Genomic DNA, 19,630 nt, shown 5'->3' on the forward strand with positions numbered 1-19,630 from the left:
TCTCTTTCTCTCTCTTTGTCAACTCTTTTGGATCCTGTCTTTCTGCTATTAACATTCCCCAATGTCACATGCAAGTCTTTTTCTTTAAAACAAGCTTCTCATTGGTGTATCTGGATACTTCTTTTATTATTATTACTGAATCTTTTTTCCCCATAATGACACCAGGATCATTATATAATCCCATAACAAAGAGGCTTTTGAGGCACCAGCTTTTGTCAACTCTAGGACAGAGAATGTATAATTGCATTATTCAGCTTTTCCCCTTCTTCCCCCTCTCCCTGCTTCACAGAAACCAACCTCAGGCATCATTCACATCTCTCTCTACCTTGTTACCTTGTATTATTTACCAAAGGTTTGCCTTGAGGACCAGCACTTACAAAGTTGCCTTTAAAAAGTTATTTTGTTTAATAATTAAGTCCTGGAGCCCACCGCGTGACGATTATTCTGGACCCATAAGGCAGAGAACCTGCGTGACGTTTTTCTGGAAGTTTAATTACCGTATGCTAATTTCCTTGCCTACTACGTGATTAATTAAAATCATATTTTCATAATCATTTGGCACTAGTATTGTTTTAGAATTATCATGATCTCCTAAATAGTGTCTGTAAATAAAGTCGCCTCTAATGGCAGGCGCGGGAGGCGAGGCTGAGGACCTCTCCGTGTTTGTATCGCGGCGATTGGCAACATAACTGCCTTATTTACATTAAATACGCCACAAGGTTACAGCGCGGATCAACGTCATTTGATCGCTGATGACTCCCTTAAACGGCCTGGCTGTGACTGATTCTCCGCGTCCCGCTGTCCACCGAGATTCACCCGGGAGTTTTTTTCCCCCCAGAAAAGAAACAGACTTTAAATAGTTTCAGGAGCAGGTAAGAATTACGCTTTTTCCTCACCCCTTCTCCGTCTCTCCTCTCCCTCCGTGGCAATCTCTCTCCCTCTCGGCTGGATAAAAAATTCTTTAGTCAAAGGCAGGAATGCAAAGTAGTGACAAGCGAAGGGGCTGATATATGTCTCAGTAACGAGTCTGACAATCAGAATGTAGCTCTTGGAGAATAGATAGATTTTAATAAGTGTGTTTACATGAGCTCAAGGTCAGAAGCAAGCTGCGCTGTGTTAAATGGTTTCTTAGTTGCTAGACAGAGAGAAAAAATGGACGATCACACACCATTCTTTGTAGATTATTATATCAAGGGTTCAGTCTCTGGCTCATCAAAGCTAAATGCCGCAAGACCTATCTAGTTGCTGTGAATTATGCCAGGGCGACAATGGAGAGCGTTTTTAATGGTACAATGCATTTCACCTACCAGATAGGGGGAGGCCGAGCCGGGGACGGGGATGTCTGCGGGGCTGGGTGATGAGTATCAATGAACGGGGCGACTCTGAGCAGAGGCGGATGAAAATGCAGCCCGCCCTGCCCCGGCCGGGCTGGGGACAGTGCGCCGGGCTCCACCGGGCGGGCGGGCGAGGCGCACGAGCAGGGCGCCCGTCCCCCCTCAGCCCCGGAAAATGATCAAGTCAATCATGTGGACATGTTTCATTATTCATTGAACACAATCTTTTACAACGCTCCGTTTACGTGCCCGAGTTTGCTCCCGACGCCCGCGTCTCAATGTTTAAGGTAAGGAAAACAAAGGTGGGGGGATCTCTGGCGCGGCGCTGGGGGGTTGGCTGGTGGGGGGGGCGCGCTGGGTGGGTGGGGGCGCCCCGTGTCCGGAGGTGGCAAAGTGAGTTTGGACTCTTGGCTTAGCCCCCTCCCCTCCCCCTCCCCATCTGGGCGGCAAGGCCTGCTCCGGGTTCTTTCTCGCCCCATCGCGATTAAAAAATACGGTCTAATTAAATATCCGTGGTGGTGACGTTGGCGAGAGAAGCTGTCAGCGGGGGGGGAAAAAAGAGGAAGAAGCCGAGAAAGCGGCAGCGGCTGGGCATCCATGGCGCTGGCGAACTTCGGCGGCGAGCAGGACCCGCGCCTGGGCTGCTGCTTCCCCCGCCCGCGGCCCTGGGACCGTTACTTTGAAAAGGAGTCGCAGGGCCTGGCGCCCGGGCGCGGGTGGGACCCCAGCCCAGCTCCGGCCCACCCGCGCCCCCCACCCGCGCCCAGCCCTCGCGCCTCTGCTCTCAGCCCCGAGAAACTTTCGAAGGGGTCCGGGGTCGGATGGGGAGGGGGAGGCCGGGACCGCGCAAACTTCTGCGCAAGTGACTTTCCCCATTTTCCCCGGTGCAGGAGACGCGGACGCCCTTGCTCCCTCTCTCCCCTGGCAGCTTGCTGCGGGATCCGGCCCGCCGCCTGGGGGACAGAGGGTAATTTGTAATTTAAAAAAAAAAAAAAATCAAAGTTAGCTGATGCTCACACTGTGTGAAAGTAGCGGGCGTCCAGGGCTGCGGAGACCTGCCATTTTGTGTGTTCACTGGCCTTCTGCGCCCCGGGAGCCCCGCGAGGCCCAGGCGGGGGCGCGGCAGGCCGGGGTGCCAGGGTCGGCACCCGCGACCGATACACGCTGCGGTGCCGGCAGCACCGGTCCCAGCCCAGCGTCGGCCCTGGGGCCAAAGATAAAAATCAAAAAGGAAATAAGTAACAGGTTATGGAGGGAACCGGTCAGCTTGGCCTCGGAAATGAGGGCGGGCAGAGTGAGGGGTGCGGGCCCGGGGGCTGGGAGGCAGGGGGAGCGGGGGCCCAGGGCCTCTGGGAAGAGTGCAGTTTGTGGGGGGACAGACCCCCCTACCCCAGATGTATGGCTGGGGGGGGACAGTGATCTTTGCTGATAAACCTTTCTGTTTGCTTCAAGACATTTTTTGAAGATGAAGAAAGGAGGAAAACAGTCGTAGGCGGGACCGTGATGTATTTTAGGCAAAAAAAAAAAAAAAAAAAAAAAAAATGGGGGGGGGAGCTTGTCTTTGATGATGGGTAGGAAAGTGTCCAGATCTCGATGCGCCCATCTGTTGCAGTTTTGCAAATAATTTAAAATATAGATATCTCTGTATAGATGGATATATGTGAAGCGGAAGGTGGACGCGCAAGGACCGGCAAGTTAGAAAAAAGAAAGGAAAGGGGGTGCGGGGTAGGGAGAGAGCTGTCCCTACCCCACCCCCAACACTTCCGAGGAAACTCCTTCAGGGCTCTCTTTGGGGACAGGTGGAAAGTTGTCCCCCCTTTTCACATCGGTATTGTGAGCGTCCCAACTATCCGCCCCTTGGCGAACGTGGCCCTCACCCTGATCATTTGGGGTGGGGTGGGGACCGCGGGGGCAGTGGCCCGGCATGGGGGGCCCAGGAGGGGTTGGGCCGTTCCCGCCCCGCGGTCCGGCCGCAGCCCGGCTGGGTTTTGTTTGCCGGATGGATACTGTTATGTCTAACGAGCGCCTCACAGGAGACGTGATTTGTCAGCCGCCTTCATTTTCACTTTAGCGGAAAATACGGCGGCTGCGCCGCGTCCTGGGGCTTGCGGGGTTCAGGCGAGGGGCGCCAGTGGTGGCGCTGGGGTGCGCGTGGGCGGCCGGCCGGGCACGGGCGCGGGGCAGTCGGCCGGGAGGGGCGAGAGCGCGCGGGCTGGCCTGGGGCTCCTCCTGCGCCTTCTCCCGGCTGCCGCCGCCGTGCAGTTTAGCGGGAATCCGACAGGGGCCGCGTTTGCTGAGCGCTTCAGGCCGCCGGGCCTGGCCTGCCGGTGTAGATGCTGGGAGGGGGTCAGGGGTAAGAGGGCAGGCGGAGAGGGCCTCGGGAAACGAACTGGGCTTGAATGCTTGCCACCCTGGTCTCCCGTGTCCCCAGCGAGTTGGGCGGCCCCTGGAGCCCTGGCCTTGGCGCCCCCGTCTCCAGCCAGGGCTTAGGTGAACTTGGGGGGGGGGGTGAGCGCACGCGCGTGTGCCTGTTTGTATGGGGGTGGGGTGGGGGTGGGGAGCTGGGAATGCACTGTTTTCTTTCCCGTTTGATAATAGCAACTGGATTCTTACTTTCAGACCGGCTTTGCTCACTGCTGGGGTTGGGAGGGGGCGATCTTTTCCCATCACTCACATCTTTGTTCATTGTTCAGAGTGGAAGGCAGGCGACTTAAAGAGACGAAAGAGAGGAAAAGGCAGGGAGGGGGTAGAAAGAGAGGGGAAAAGAGGGGGAGCGGGAAGAGGGAGGAAGAGAGGCTGGGGGAGAGCGCCCCCGCCCAGCCCGGGTCAGGGTGGTCGGTGAAACAGTAAACCCGCGCACGGAGGGTCGCCGGGAAAGTGGACATTACCGCTTTAATTAACTTCGCGATGCTCGGGCGGCGGGACCTGGCGTAGCCGTGACGCGCCCCCATAAATCTGCCGGGCCTGGGGCTGCTCCGAGAACTCGTGCAGTAGAGGCGTCAGATCAGCGCGCGCCTCCCAGTCCGGAGCCTATTTGCATAATTGGATTTTTTTCCTCCTTCTTCCTCCCTGAAACTTGTTTGAAAACCCAAGTGAAAGCCGCGAAGACCTGCACGCTCAAAAGCGGGTACCAAGTAAGTGCCCAGCCCTGGCCTCGCGCGCAGAGCTGGCGGTCTAGGCGCGGGGAGCCGCGCGCTGCCAGGCGGCCTCGGCCCAGGGCTGCTCGCTGGCGGGAGGGTGGCAGCCGCAGGCTCCTAGGCTCCAGGCTGGCAGCTTGCGCAACTTCTTCTTTTTTTTTTTTTTTTTTTGGTCTGCTGACTTTTCGGGGCAGGTGAGGCATTTGGGCCACGCGCGTACCTGTAGGGAACTCAGGACGGGATCTTTGGGGCGCCGTGGAGTTGGGCACCTCGGGTCCGGGGCAGGCAGTGAGTCCTTGCCGCCACGGAGGGCAGAGCTGCGAGCGAGTGAGCGGGGCGGGCTGCTTGTCGCGCCGCGCGATGGGCGCAGCTAGTAGCCAAATTCCTCCCCCATTATTTCAAGGTTTGTGTCCCTGGCTCTGTGTGTGTGTGTGTGTGTGTGTGTGTGTGTGTGTGTGTGTGTGTGTGGTCGCCTGTGCTTTAAAAAGAAAGACCAGCAACCCAAGCAAGAGCAGGGAGAGCTCCCACAGCCGGCTCCCATTTCCCTGGCATCATTTATGTCTGATGCTCCCAGACGGCAGCTTCTTTGCCTAAGACAGGGTCACCGACAGATTGACAATTCTGCTGGAAATGCCGTAAATGGTGTCGCCAAAATGTCGCTGCATTCATAAAATACTGACCCGTGCTTGATAAGGAAAGTGGTTTTATAGTACCTCAAATTTTATTAAAAACACATAGTATATTATTATTATTATTATTATTATTATTATTATTTGCAGTGTTCAGAACCTGGGAGAAAACTCAGTTGCGTGGGAGAAAACTGCCACCCTGGTTCCTGTTCCCTGGGAACTTGCTAGAGGCTCTGCCCACTGTCTCTCCTGGTAGGGGCAGGGGACTGAGTTTGGGGCCTGGGGAGTCACAGGGAGGCGCCCCAGGCAGCCCTCTGGCCTCTGCTTTGGGAGAGCCTCGGGCTTCTGGCTGCAGGCTGCTTTAGTTATGATGTCATTCTGATAGGGAGTGCAACTGTCTCCTGATTCCACCATTAACTGCGGGCTGATCTGCTTGGTGAGGATAGCACCGGCTGCCAGGCTTGGATGAGTGCTGGCCGGTGGGGCCCCAGGAATTCACTCCCCTCCAGAGGAGGAGAGAGCTGCAGGAAGCCCCACTACTGGGCCCCTGCCTGTGAACTTTGTAGGGCCTCTGTTCAGACACTGACATGGATGACAGTCTCCTGGACTGAAGGACCCCTGTTTGCCCAAAGTTTGGAAAACTGTTAGAAGGCCTGGATTTCCAGAACACACTTAATCTGATACAACTTGAATGCAGTTGTGACCGGGCAGAGGCATTTGGATCTGACACATAGCTGGGCCCCTGGGTCTCTCTGGGACCATTGCATGGAAGAAGGGCTTGTGACAGCTGCTTGCTACCTTCAGTCCCTTAACTGTGACTTTATGTTAATATCGCTGCAAGTAAACCGGATTTAGTGTGGGTTTTTAAATAGTGTACAATGATTTAAGACTTCTTTTGATTTACTGTTCAAATGAAATTTGCATAAATGTGATGAAAATGAACTTAACATCTGGGCATATGAAAAAAGGTTAGTACCTCATATGTCATTTGCAGAGAAAGTCTCTAAAATGCTTTCACCCTAAACTGGGTTCGGGGAAGTAGTTCCTGGAGACATAAGTGGTAATTATGGAAAACCTGGAGAAAGCGCTTTTTTCTCTTGGACCACTGCTCTGAAAACCCATCTTGTCCTGTGCTGGGGGTGCTTCACTTCTGACAGGCTGAGATCTCACAACTCAGCAAGTTAACTGCTGGCTGGGGCTGTCTTCACAGAAGATTTTGGGCCGGTAGGAAGGGACATTCACACTGCTGTGGTCCCAGCCGGACGCCAATGACCCCATAAGGGAGAGGGCAGGGAGGTGGCCAGCACTTGCAGCCCTACTAAGCGCGGTTGCCCGTTGGGTGCTGGAGGCAGCAGTGAGATGTGGAATCATTGCCGACTGAGGGCTGAGCCTCAGCAAGCTGACCGCCTAGGTCGTCTGTGCTGCCTTAGATAACCAGAGGTAGTTCCCGAAGCTCAGACTATAAAATGCACGAGCTCATTCAAATGAACTCTGAACTGCGTCTTTCTTTTTGAGCAAGACAAGCGTATCTGTGGCATAAGGATATCAGCCTTCCCTAAATGTAGTTCCTCTTGCTCAGAAGGTGGCTATGAATGGCACAGGTGTTTTAAAGTGCCTGGAAGGGAGGGAGGAAATGACAGCAGTGGTGCTCGTGAGAATATAGATGAACTTTTTTTTTTTTTTTTAGAAGAGGTTCATAAAAGCAGAAAGCAAATAGATTTATTTTTCCAGTTTGAATAAGGACAATTATAGCTTTTTAACATCTTTGGATTTAGTGTTTTTAATAAGCCTTTTAAGTAAGCTGAAATATCAGCTTGCATTTTGTTCTCAGCATTATTTAAAGTGAGACTTGATGCAAGTTTAAAAGCAAAAGTGAGCTTTGTGCAGGTCACCTTTTGTCCCTGCTGAGGACACAAGTCCCCGACCTCTCGGTCAGGACCCAGAGCAGCTGAGTGCTCAGGCCTGTTTCATCGTGTCTCCAGGTGAGACCTGACGCCATCTCCCAGGCTGTGCAGGCTGCCTTGTGGAGTCTAGAAGCCAGGCACAAGCTCACTGCTAACAGGGGCTTTCTCTGCGTGCTCCCTCCAGGACACGCCCTGGCAGGGCTGCGGACAGACCGGCGAAGAAGCAGTCCCAGGGCCAGGGGTCGCACTGTATGTCTTACCTGGCCGTGTGGTACCTGGCTGGGAGTTGTTGGTGGAGAGGCCTCTGTCAAGGAGAAGCCTGTTGCCCAGGTCTGGGCTATTTTGCTGGCACCGAGTGCCCTTCGCGGGATGAGCAGCCGAGCTGAGCCCGGGAGTCCTGTGTGCAGTCAGATGGAGCTAAGCCAGGGAGTGGCCCACTGGGGCCTCGCTTGGGGTGCTTCTGGCTGTAGGAGCGTGTGCTGGGAGGGTGTTACCTGAGAGAGGCACCTGTTCTGAGATGCTTTCCTTTCCCCCACAGTTGCACTGCCCAGGGTCGATTAGTAAGTTTGTAAGTGTGTGTGGCGGTGGGAGGGAACACAGTGCTCAGAAAGGGCCCCCGGGGACTGGAAGCCACCTTTCTCAATCACCTTTCTTCCCAAATGAAGGCAGACATGGCTGGAAGCCGCCTCAAGGAAGTGGGCCCCCCAGCAAGCCACCTGGCCTGAGCCCAGCAGTGCCTGAGGGTGGGAGCGGGGCCCCCCTGTCCAGTTTATGCCATCCCCAAGCTTCTGTTGACTGTCTGGCATGGGGCTTCCTTGTGTGGCAATCAGGGCTGGTTTCGGCTGGCTCCGTTGGCTGTTTGAGGGTCTGTGCCCCCACTTTTACTTTTAAAAAATGATTGTAGATCGTTGGTCTTTCTCTTATACTGGGGTCTTTGCTGATACAAAGGGCAGTGAACACTTGGCTTTTCAGAGCCTCTGAGCCCGCTGGAGGTCAGTCGTATGTGCCCGGAGACACGAGATGCAGGATGAGGCTTCTGGTTGGGCTAACCTGAGCATCATTTCTCTAGACCAGGTTTGTCAGCAGTGACACTGTGGACTTGAGCCACTTGTCATACAGGCTGTCCTATGCGTTGGAGGGTATGTAGCAGTCCCCTGACCTCTACTCTCTAGATGCGAGCAGCATTCCCCAGTTGTGGCAATCAAACATGTCTCCCCACGTTTCCATATGTTCCCTAGGGAACACCAGGCTCCCCACAGTTTCCATGTGCCAGGCCTTGTCCTGGGTGTCTCAAGGGGCACAGGGAGGCCAACCCTCAGGGAATGCATGGGTCTGTGGGGAGACAGATGTGTCACGATGCCCTGAGATCCTTGGAGGTTGGGCCCTGCCCCGAATGGGGGCAGACGGGTGGGGTCTGAGAGGAGGGAGAACTCCCACAGTGGAAGAGCAGGGGGTGGGGCTCAGCGCTGACTTTTTCTATCCGTTACACTGTGAAAATGACCCTGTGGGTGACAGCTGTGTCGTGGGTCCCCCCCACCAGGATATGTAAACCAAGAAGTGGAAAGCCACAGCTCTGAGGCTCTGAGCTGAGGCAAGCTGGCGTCTGCTGGCAGGGTGACGATGGTGGTTAGTTTGGGGCATATTTGTGGTAGATGTGGGTTCTAAGCGCTTTACTCATTTAATCCTTGCACCCTCTTTATGAGGGCAGGTGCTGTATTTGTCCCAAGCTTCCAGAAGGGAACCCCAGGCACTGAGAGGGGTGGGTGGGTGGTGTGTCCAGGATTGGAACCTGTCCAGTCTGCCTCTAGAGTTGGCATGCTCACCCTGTGTTCTGCTGTGCAGCACCCCTTCTGACCTGCATCCAGCTGTCCGTCCTGGGGGCACACTCCCCACAAGTCACCTGTGATGTTTTTCACCGACGCAGGGAGCTCATCCATAGCCTCCTGATGCCAGGCTTGGGGGCTTCATGGGCAGGTAGACAAGATCCAGGGCACCAAAGCAAGGACCTCCAGGTGGGTGGCCGCAGGAAGGTGACACAGATAGACGCCTGAAACGAATGAAGAGATGCAGGAAGGAAAATCAGTGTGTAGGCTTCCCCTTTTCTGCACCTACCTGTTCTAACTCTGTGGCTTTACAGTGAGATAGTGAAGTGCCGTTTTGACGCAGGAAAAATGATCCCCGTAAGCTTGGGCTGACATGGACGTGAAGGTTTCAATAAAGGCATAACAGCTTTGATTGCCTGAGCCCCGTTTAGCTGGGTCTCTGGTGACCGAGGCGGGCTCCTCTCCTGCCTCTGCCTCTCCCTGCTGGTTCTGCAGCCCCATGCCAGTCTGCCAGCTCCCATGGCTGCATCGCACACGTCGCTATCACTCTGTCCATCCGTTTGGGACCATGAGCCCCCTTCACGATGTTTTAGCCTTTTGTTGTTTTTACCAAATCACATGTGCACGCGCACAGGATAAAGGAGCTCTATTTACGTCGTAAAAGCCAACCGATCGCATCCCCAGAATTGACACTAATCACGGCAACACCCATTCAGCCGTCATGATACTCATGTTCTCACTTGCACGCTGAGGTTCCCGGGTCATTTCCATTACTTGGGTGCGATTTTGGTTCATGGAGGCCTAGACCGGAGGGCTTGGCAGTAATTCAGTGAACGACTGTGCCCCTGGTTTCCGGGCACCTCTGTAGGTGTGCGGAGGTGGCCAGCACATACCCTCCTGCAGCGGCCGCCGTCCGGTGCTGGGCTCCTGGCAGGCCCCGTGTTCTGCACCCTGGATGCCTCGTTTATTTACTCCTTTCACAACCCAGTGAAGGCCACCCCTCAGCGCACCTGCACCAGTGGGCAGCCTGAGGGCTGTGGAAACTTGTTGCAGCCACACAGCTCCGCGTGCCCAGTGGGATTAAAATCGGCCCACACTGCTCACCTCTTGTGCGCCCGCCTCCTCGTGCAGCACTCAGACAGGAAGGACTGTGACAGAAACCATCCTTCCCAGTCCCATTAATTTGCCTTTAATGCGAAAGTTAAAAATGTAAACGGGAACTTGCTACTTGGAGAACATATGCATCGTTGTAAATTTGTTTCCAAGAGGGAGAAAATATTTGGAAACTGTATCAGCTAAATTGTATCAATTATAGAGAAGCAAACAGATCTCAGACCACATAGATATTACACATGAAATTTAATATGAATAGCTTGATTATTTAATTTTATCTTTTAAAATATCTAGAAACATGAATTCTTTATTGGCTGGAGAAACAAGTGGCACACGCATGTAAAAAATTCTGAAAATTCTAATTCTCGATTCAAATCTGTTCAAGTCAAGTCAGGCAAAGTCTTCCAGATTACTACAGAAAGGCTGTCACTTCTATGAAGCCTGTTGAAAGGGCTGAGAAATCTTACTGAAATTACAGCTGAAGTGCTTTAATTATTTTGCTTTTGCGGCCAGGGCTCCCAGTTTGGTTGGGGGTTTTAATCTATTGATGCCAAGTGGCTATTTCAGCAGCCTGGAATCTGCACGGAGCAGAGAGCATGTCACTGATGAAACATGGCTGGGCCTGCTCATTAAACTCAGTGCAACATCTGAGAAACTTTATTCACAAGTGTTCCCCCCCAACCCACACACAAAGAGGGTTGGCACTGATGGGTGGCAATGCCGTGCCAGTAGCCCAAGAAGAGTTTAAAGGTGGGAAAGTGTGGTGTGAGACTGTAGAGAGGGAGCAGGCGGCCACAGGGCCCCAGGGCAGGATTTACTGTGCCAAGCTGGACCTCCTGGTGGTGGAGGGGATGGCGGAGGCCTGCCCCTGCGCTGGTCCGATGGCGGAGGCCTGCCCCCGCGCTGGTCCGATGGCGGAGGCCTGCCCCTGTGCTGGTCTGCAGAGCCTCTCTGCACCTGTCACTCTGAGCCTGAGGAGCCCCAGCCCTGCCTGGACTCTCATGGACTCAGAATGCACCGCTTCTTAAGCAAAAAGTCAGGCGCTGTCTGCAGTTCTTTTCTGAGATCATGAATTTGACAACTTAATATCTATTTTCTGTATGTTTTTTGTTTTGTTTTGTTCAGTTCCTCCGCCCCCCCGCCCCGCATTTCTCTCTTTTCACCTGTTTTACCCTTCACTTACGCACTCTGAAAGTATATTGAAAAAGCTTTTGTTAATGTTTGGTGGGGGTGCATCAGTATTTTAGTTTCATTTAAAAATTCTCATCTAGCATATTTTGGAGGCAGAAGAAAACAGACAAGATGACACAAACGTTTGCGTCACCTACAAATGTACTGATTAAAGCTGTAAGGTAGCGATTTCCCCTTTCATAACAGCTGCCACCCCAAGGAAGACACAGTAGCTTTCTAAGTGCGTGACAACTGATGGGCTCAGCCATGATCTGGTCATCTGATTGGCATTTCCCATGACACTGCTTCTGTGATGTAATGAGCGACGATGAGGCCTGGCTTTTGGGGGGATGTGTGTGCCGTGCCTGTGGGCATGTTTATTCCTTCATGATGGTTGTCTGCTGAGGTCAAGTAATACAGTGCAGATAATAGAGCTTGTGCCGTTCTCAAAACCCTCCCCAAAGAGCTGGCTGCCTTTTGACACTCTGCCCTTTTATCTCACGGATGCAGCAACTTGAGCCTGCGTTTCCCCTCATGTCTCGGGTTGACAGGAGCCTGCTCGCTCTGCCTGGATCAGGAGCCTGGCTGCTCAGGGGAAAAGTGCCAGGCTTATGTGTGCGTCTAGGGGGCCGCGGGGGTCTACTGCCCAGAAAACTTTCTCCCTTTACATGATGACATTGCTCAGATAAAAATCTCGTAATTTTTGTGTGTGATCTCCAAATACCACCTTCAATAAAATAATTTGTTCATTGATCTAAAGAATGAGCAGTTTCCAGCTGTTTCATTCCTCAGGACAGACTTTTGAGTTGGAATGTCTCTTTGACTCACTTCTGCTAGAGGTCGCCTCCTATGGAGGTCATTGTGAAGGGGCCAGGTGGCCTGGGGAGGCTGGGGACGGGAGCACTGCCTTCTCTGGGAATTAGAGGGCTGAGCAGGATCCAATGCAAAATTCTATTATGATCATGTGTGTTTCAGCGTTTAGACGTTTGTGCTTGTCCGTCTGCTTCTGAAAGGCCAGCGAACTGAGTGGTTGCTGGATGGGGGAGCCAAGGGGCTGTCCCCTGACTAATCTCTGCCCTCAGCTCCTGTTAACCCTTAGATCCACACCAGGGAGCTGTACACTTTCCACTGACTGTCATACGCCAGGAGGAGGAGACTGAAGGGGGAATTCTTTGTGTGCATTTTATTTGCTAATTAGATTTTTTTTTGCAAGGGTTACATCGTACATGCATTGCTTGATTTATCAATATCTATAAGTTAGTTTTTTGCATAATTTAATTTTTAGGGATGTTCCCTCCCTCATTCCATGATTAAGATGCTGATTTCATTGAGCTGGAAACATCAAGTTTGTAAATGAGGAAGAGCTAGAAGCCTTTTTTTTTCTGTTTTGTTGTTAAGCCGTGTGACACAGAGATAACGTACTCGGGCCATTCAGACGGGACCAGCTCCGCCAGTTACCAGCTGATTGTGAGAGGGCATTTCTGCTTCCAACCTCAGTTTTCTCGTCAGTAGAATTGGAATAATTCTTCCGACATAATTGAGTCATCAGGATTAAAAGAGAAAAATGATTAATTAATGAGTCCAGAGACCAGCAATTCAACAAATGGCCAGCTATGAGTTTTACATGTTTTAGACACTTTGTTAAATATTTTAGAAATGAAAACCCCACCGAAAGTAGTGGGCATTGGTCATTGGCAAAGCCTGGTGGTGAGGCCCCAGTCCTCCTTTGTTCCCCTGGCCCGTCTTGGGAGTTACTCACCTGGGGATCAGTGAGTATCCGTGGATTGATTTCCTATATGTTTCAGATGATGCATTTTAAAGGGTCAGCTGAGTTCACGGAGGGGTACAAGGTGGCGGTGAGGTTTACGTCTCCTCTAAACAAACATTCTCACTCCAATCATTCAAATGTTAGCACCAGGTTTCCAGGATGCGCGCGCACACACAGAGCCTACTGGCTGTTGGAATCTAGATGAGAGTGAGATGGGCCTTGCTCTTCTTCCTTTCTCTGGATCAGAGTCAAAGACCCCAAGGAGGCACTGTCATTCATTCATTCATTCATTCATTCATTCATTCAATCTTTTAAAAGATATGTATTAAGTCCTCCTGTGTCCTAGGCAGGGTTGGTACTGTGAAGAAGGGCAGGGTCACTTTGGGTCTGTTGTATTAAGAACCAAGTGCACGTGACAGCAGTGACAATCCCGTAGGTTCCAGGTTCCAGATTAAACACACACCTGTCTGTATCAGAGTCGCATCTAATTTGCATACTGGCCCGCACTCCCCGGGAGCCCAGTGCGTGAGCATGAAGAATAAAATGAACACACTGATCCTGCGGACACGCTTTCAGATGAGGCCCCTATGGGGGGGGGGGGCTGGACCTCAGGCCTGTACCTCCCCATCACCTGTAGGATGGGGTTCTGGGTTCGCTTCCCTCCCTGCAGGGGACTCCAAATCTATCACAGAAAGAAAGTGCCAGCCATTCTTTGAAAGTAGGATGTCCTAGAGATGTCATTTTAAGAGACAAGGTCCCAGCTTCTTGGGGGAAATTCGAAAGGAAGGTCAGGTCCTGTGAATAACCCTCCGGCATTTATTTATTGAGTGCGTGCGTGTTACACAGCGGCCTTGGGCTCTGAGATGCAAGAGATCATTTAACTTAATCCTTAGGACACTCTCTGCTTTTTGATGGAGAGAAGGGGGCTGACCCGTGTGGTGTGACTTGCCCAAGGTCATGCAGCTGGTAGAGGGTAGTGCTGGGCTCTCTCTGAATGGGACCTGTGCCTGTGACCTGGGGCTGCACATGTCCTTTGCACTGGGGCTCGTCACATCTGGCCTGGACCTTCTCTGGAGATGAACGGGTCCAGACAGACTTGGCCTCGTTTGCTGTCTCTTCCTGAGGTGGCTGGTGTGTGCAGTGGGAGCTGCTGTCCTGTCACACTCCTGCCTTCACATCTGTCTCAGCAGTGCCACCGTGCTCTGCAGCTCACTCTCAGACTTGTCCCTCCTGCAGATACTCACTGCGCTAGACACAGCGGGGGACTGACACCCATGGTTCTCGCAGCTGTAGGCACAGTCACACGAGAGAGACACAGTATTTATCACGTCAGCTGTGACCATGAAGACTGAAGGAGAACAGAGGGCTGTGGGGAACTCCCTCCTCACTAGGTGGTCAGTGGTGTTCTCCGAGGACCAAGGGCCAGGCAAGCAGAGGGTAGGAAAGACTTCCAGGCAGAGGGAACAGCATGTGCGGAGGCCCTGAGGTTGGCAAGATCCTCATGATATGAGGAGAAGAAGGAGGGCTAGGGCGGCTCGAGCTGGGGGTACATGGGTCCCCAAGGAAAAGCGCGGTCTTCGTCCTTTGTATGGGGAAGAGGTGTCTGCTGGTGGGGACTGCTGCCTCACTTTGCTGTGAGCACAGCCGGCTGCGAGCTGTTTCCTGCGGGACAGGGTCCCCTGGCTGCCATGGCCTTCTCTTCCTTCCGCCTCTCCATCCATTCCTCTTCCCATACAAATCATTCATTCATTCTGCAAACATCCACTGCACGTGTGTTGTGCTGGGCACACAGAGAAGTTAGAAAACAAAGTGAGTTGCAAAGGCAGAGAGTGAGAAAGCTCGGTTAATTCTCGTTTCCGTTGAAATTCACGAGTGGCTCTGTAATGCCTGGCTCCACTCTGCCACTGTCCCCCACCCCAACTCTAGGGGTGTCCCCTGGCTACACAGCTCTCTGGTGCCTAATTTGGTTCCACTTGTTCAGACCTCATGTAGTGTCAGGGGAGAGAGTAAATCCTGGGTTTTGTTTTAGCTTCTCCAAGCTCCTCTCCTGCCTCATGTTACATGTTTCCTCCCATCCTCCCGCCTGTGCTATTGTCACTGAGTGTGCCTGTGTCAGGCAGGTGGCCAGACACTCGTTTATGTCACCCGTGGGTCCAAATAGGACGACCTTTGCTGTGGAGCTTTGCAAGCTCACGCTTCCGTCTCATGCCTGGACCTTTTGATTCATTCCTTACACGATCATAATGGTAACTTTTACATCAAATTTAAGTTTTTAGTGGAAAATGAAGTATGTCCTGGCTCTCAGGATACTGAACTTTTTTCCTCATCATTTGGTTTTAAATGGTTAAGTAAATTTCATTAAATAGCTGTAAACATTCCAAATGCTCCTGCATACATATCGTATTTCACATCATGGTAACTTCTGTGTAAAATATTAAAATGTAAATGACTCAGTAGAAAAATTATGGAAACAAATGCATGACTTTTATTACATTTTCCGAAAAGTTGCTTAAACATTTCCCCTTTCTTAGCAAAAACCTATGATGAATTAAGAGGAAAAGTGTTTAAGGGCACTAGAAAAAATAATTCTTTAGAATAAAGGAATTGACCTTGGTATACAGTATCCCCCCTATTTTTTCTGTTCAGCTCTGTGAATATATGTTGGTTATTGTCCGCAGATCAATTTGATTATTACCAAGTAATCTGTGTCAGCATGGAGATAATGATTGGAATTTCTAAGCTTTAGTTGGAATAATATTTTACCCAAGTATATAAACGTAGATCTAAATGTATATGTATCTTATGAAATTTGAACCAACAGTTCTTTTCCTCTTAAGAAATATTTTAGTCTATAGTAAAAATTGTCCAAGAAGCATTAGCATTTTATTTCAGTCTCTGTCATGACTTTCCATAGGATTGTTCTAGATTAATCTTGAAGAGTGACACAAGATTCCTTTTCTATTCTAAGTAGCAAATAATGTAATAATAACAAATGATAACTCTAATGAAAACATTATACTTTTCTCCAACTAAGAGAAGAGTGCCAACAATAGGTAGGATAAAATAAAATCAATATTTTGACAGGGTTCTATTATGTCTGGCTCATTAATTTGGAGAAAACTTCTGTCTTCAATCCTAAATCACAAAGTGCCAACAAATAGTAGTTTTAATGTCTCCCCTCGTCCCAGTGCATATAATGCTTTGCAAGTTATTTTTGGAGCAAAATGATTTTTGATTCTGCAGATGTATAGAGATTGCATTGTGTAGGTTTTGTCTTAGGGAACAATGCAAAAGTTTTGCCATGTGCAATTTGTATTCAAGAGACGGTCCACTCCAAATTCTAGTTCAGCACAATGTTACAGGGTTTTTCATGTCAATGAATTTGTATGTGTGTATGGGTGTGTGTCTGGAGATCGTTATCCCGTCGTTTTTCACACTCACACACACACACTCACTCTTAAAGGCCACGTTCACTCATGATCATTAATTTCACCCAAAGTTTCACTTATCTTGCTCTTCAGTTAGAAGAATCTTCTAGAGGTTCTGATTTCTGAGGACTGATTGTCACTTATTCAGGCTCCTATTGACTGGGCCCACGTGATGGGAGCGATTGATCCGCCTCAGACCACGACTGCTAATTTTCCTTTGCCGCCGTGCTTTCTGCCTCGCCCCTTCTTGAGTGCCCCACATTCTTCACACAGAGCTTAGCACACTCCGAGCCGGACCCCCCAGGTACAGTGCTGTTCCATTAGTGCCAAACTGCATCTCTGACTTGTGCAAAAGGTATTTGTATCACCACCGTCCGTCCTCCTTTGTTTTCCAGAGATCACAAAAGCCTGGGATTTAGAACAGCAGATAAAAACATGCAGTGCATATTATTGATGCTGCTTTAATTGTCTTATCGACAACTCACTTGAACTTGGAGAAGCATGCTAATATTTATCATCCTGAACTCATGTGCATTTTCTTGACTAAAGCCATAATTACAAAAGAATTTCCAAACTCAGATGCCTGCCTGCTACTGCCTCACCTTTCCTCTGTTTGGATAAGCAGCTCCCCTGCTCACTGCCCCTGAAGCTTTTCGGTCCTCTGGATGCTTCTCCCTCTAGGGGTGATCTGGCTAATTAACACCTTGATCAGCACCTGGCCTGGAAAGGAGGCAGAGATATGACCCAACCTGAGCAGTTGCAAAGAGGGCAGTGCCATCCGGCCTTGGGGGTGCCCAGAGGTTTTTGTTTTTTTGAAGAGACAGCTGTTTCTTTCCTTTCGGAAAATGCCAGTCGACCACATGAGATAGATTTAGCACAGGTTGAAGCTGGAATTGAGGCCACTGAGCTGGTGAGGAGGCGCAGATCCACTGGAGGAGGGTTTTATAAGCTCAGGTTGATGGATGGGCCATCGTGGGCCAATCATGTCGACCGTGCTCTCCCTCACCTCCCATCTGCCCCTCTCTCTTCCACCAGGCGCTGGTCCCACTGGCCTCGTCTCAGGTCCTTGGACGTGCTAGAGTTGGTCACACTCGAAGCCTTTGGCATCGCTGTTTCTTCTGCCTGGAACCCTTCACCTGGCCTCTTCTGCTCACCCTCATGTCTCATCCACATGCCCCCTCTTTAGAGACACTCCTCCTGTCCTGCCTCCCTCTAGTCACCCTGTTACGTCCTAGCTCATCATCCTGGTGTATCTTCTTCCCAGGATTTACCTTTATAGGTTCCATCAATTGTTAGCATTCCCGGCTGCCTCCCTCCACTGGAACTAGACCCCAGGGCCAGACCCTTGCGTCTTCTGGATGACACAACTTCCGGTACCTAGAACAGTGACTTGCGATGGCAGCCAATGAGTCAATATTTTTTGAAAGGATACTACTTTTCTAAGGAAAAGTACAGATTTGGGAGTTTGCCCTTGACCCTTTGAGACAATGTTGCATCATGTAACACGCTATCCCGTGACGCGTCCGTTGTCCCTTGTTAGAGATGGTAGTGCAGCTCTGGCTTGGTCCTCAGTCCTAAGAGGTTGATATGATAGAAATTCAGAAGGGCAGTTGTCTATAGAAAATGTATTAGTGTTATTGCAAAGGTTTTCTCCCCGGTGGGGCACTGCTCAGTCAAGGGTGTTTCTTCTGGCTCTTGTTCTGGCCACGGAGGGCTCTTGGGCCGTCCCTGCCCGTGCACCTTGTCCCACGTCAGCCGTGCCGTCTGCACCATGGGCTCGCCCTTGACATCAGTACGTTGGGCACGGAGAGTCCTCGTCTGTTCTTTGTCACTGCTGAGAGCCAGCTGTGTGGGGCCCTGATTAACACAGACCAAGTTGTTCGTTAGTCGCTGAGGCAGCTCTTGATGGGGGTCCCCGGGCAGAGCAGTTGTGGAGCCTGGAGGAGATGCCGTCTTGACTCCCTGATTGGTGAGGCGCTCATCTGACTGATGAGTGAGGTGGAGTAACCCCACTGGCTTCAACAAGACACTCGAATCACAGAGGATGATTGCAGAGGGGAGAGGGGACTTTCAACCTATGTCACATCTTGTTGCCCAAGTGACTGCCATCTTGGGACGCTTTAACATGCCGGGCAGTCTGTTTTCTGGAAGCCTTGGAGATGCTCGCCTTCCTTCTCCTGACAAGTCAACAACCAAGAATTCCACAGAAAAAGAAAAGATGGGCTGAATCTGGGAATGATGATGTCACCTGTGTGCTCCATAGAATCCTCCCGCTGCGTAACGTTTCTCCACCGTCCGTTACTTGTTTCCTCTGTGAGCGAAATAGAAACATGGTTACCGTTTCTCAGGACAGCTTCTTCCCTTAGCACGCCTGCACCCTCCCAGCCTTGCACTGTTGCCACCGCACGCACAGGGTGTCCGGTACCTTCCAGGGGTTCCAGATGGGAGAGGAAAGTAATTAAAGTAAACGTCAGAAGAGAACTAGGAAATAGGTCCTTTGAAAAGATTTAAATAATTTCCCAGTGAATTATTTGTGATTTATAGACCTCTTGGGCTAAAAACTATTTGCTATCTAGTTGTTTTTTTTTTTACCTTTGCAATTCAATGAGTAAAAAAGTCTGCTAATTATTAACAAACAAACAAAAAAACAAAGACTGTAAAAGTACCGGGGTGGGTAGCTTGAAACGCAAAGCCAAAACTTTTGGGGAGTGACGTTGTCGTCATGAATGTGCTCCTTGATCAGGTAAAGTGGGAAATCCTTTGGTTGCTTCTTGGGGAATTTTTGCCTCTAATTAAGGAGGGAATTCCACCTCCCAACAGAGGGCTGGGGAACTTGGCTGTGCCAGCTCTCCATCGGGATTTTGGCAGTGGCGTGGTCATGTCTGCCTCCCAGCCTTTCTCCCAAGGGTCTCCCCGTCTCCAGCTTCCTGTTTTAACTGCTGTGTTTCAGCTATTTGATTGCATGAATGCAAATGAAATAAGCACTCCTGGGTACCCACCGTGTGGCCCCGTGGCTGGCAGTGTCCAGTTCAGACCAAGTGCAGGGTGGAGAGACAGACCTGAGCCCTGACCTCTGCTTGGTTTGTCACTTGGGTGACTTACTACTCCAGCCGAGTCTGGGTGTTTTTTGTTTGTTTGTTTTAAATCTGTAAAATGAGGAAGATGTGCCTGACCAATCGCTCTCGAACTTCGGCAGACAAAAGAATGGTTTGGGGGGCTTGTTACCATTCTGATTCCTGGGCCCCGCCCTGAGGATCCAGTTTTAGAGATGGTACGTTTGTCCGTGGACCTCGGGCTGGTCCAGGTGGCCCTCTATAGTTCTGC

At 50.9% G+C, this 19,630-nt stretch overlaps 1 protein-coding gene across 6 annotated transcripts in view; it reads left to right on the forward strand.

Moving 5' to 3' along the window:
- Positions 1-284: 284 nt before the first annotated feature.
- The window catches only part of ZNF536 (zinc finger protein 536), a 383,307-nt gene continuing 363,961 nt past the window's right edge, over positions 285-19,630 (forward strand). For 4 of the 6 annotated variants that reach the window (XM_088800388.1, XM_074314979.2, XM_088800385.1 and 1 more), the window contains exon 1: positions 285-872. The gene's annotated coding sequence lies outside the window, so the exon portion shown is untranslated. Of the gene's footprint in view, positions 873-1,004; positions 1,622-4,134; positions 4,469-19,630 lie in introns of those variants that run through there. The other 2 variants (XM_088800386.1, XM_088800387.1) reach the window with 2 other exon arrangements.

Source organism: Rhinolophus sinicus, chromosome 8 (assembly GCF_057876585.1).
Source record: "Rhinolophus sinicus isolate RSI-liver-muscle chromosome 8, RSI-T2T, whole genome shotgun sequence".
Classification (NCBI taxonomy): domain Eukaryota; kingdom Metazoa; phylum Chordata; class Mammalia; order Chiroptera; family Rhinolophidae; genus Rhinolophus; species Rhinolophus sinicus.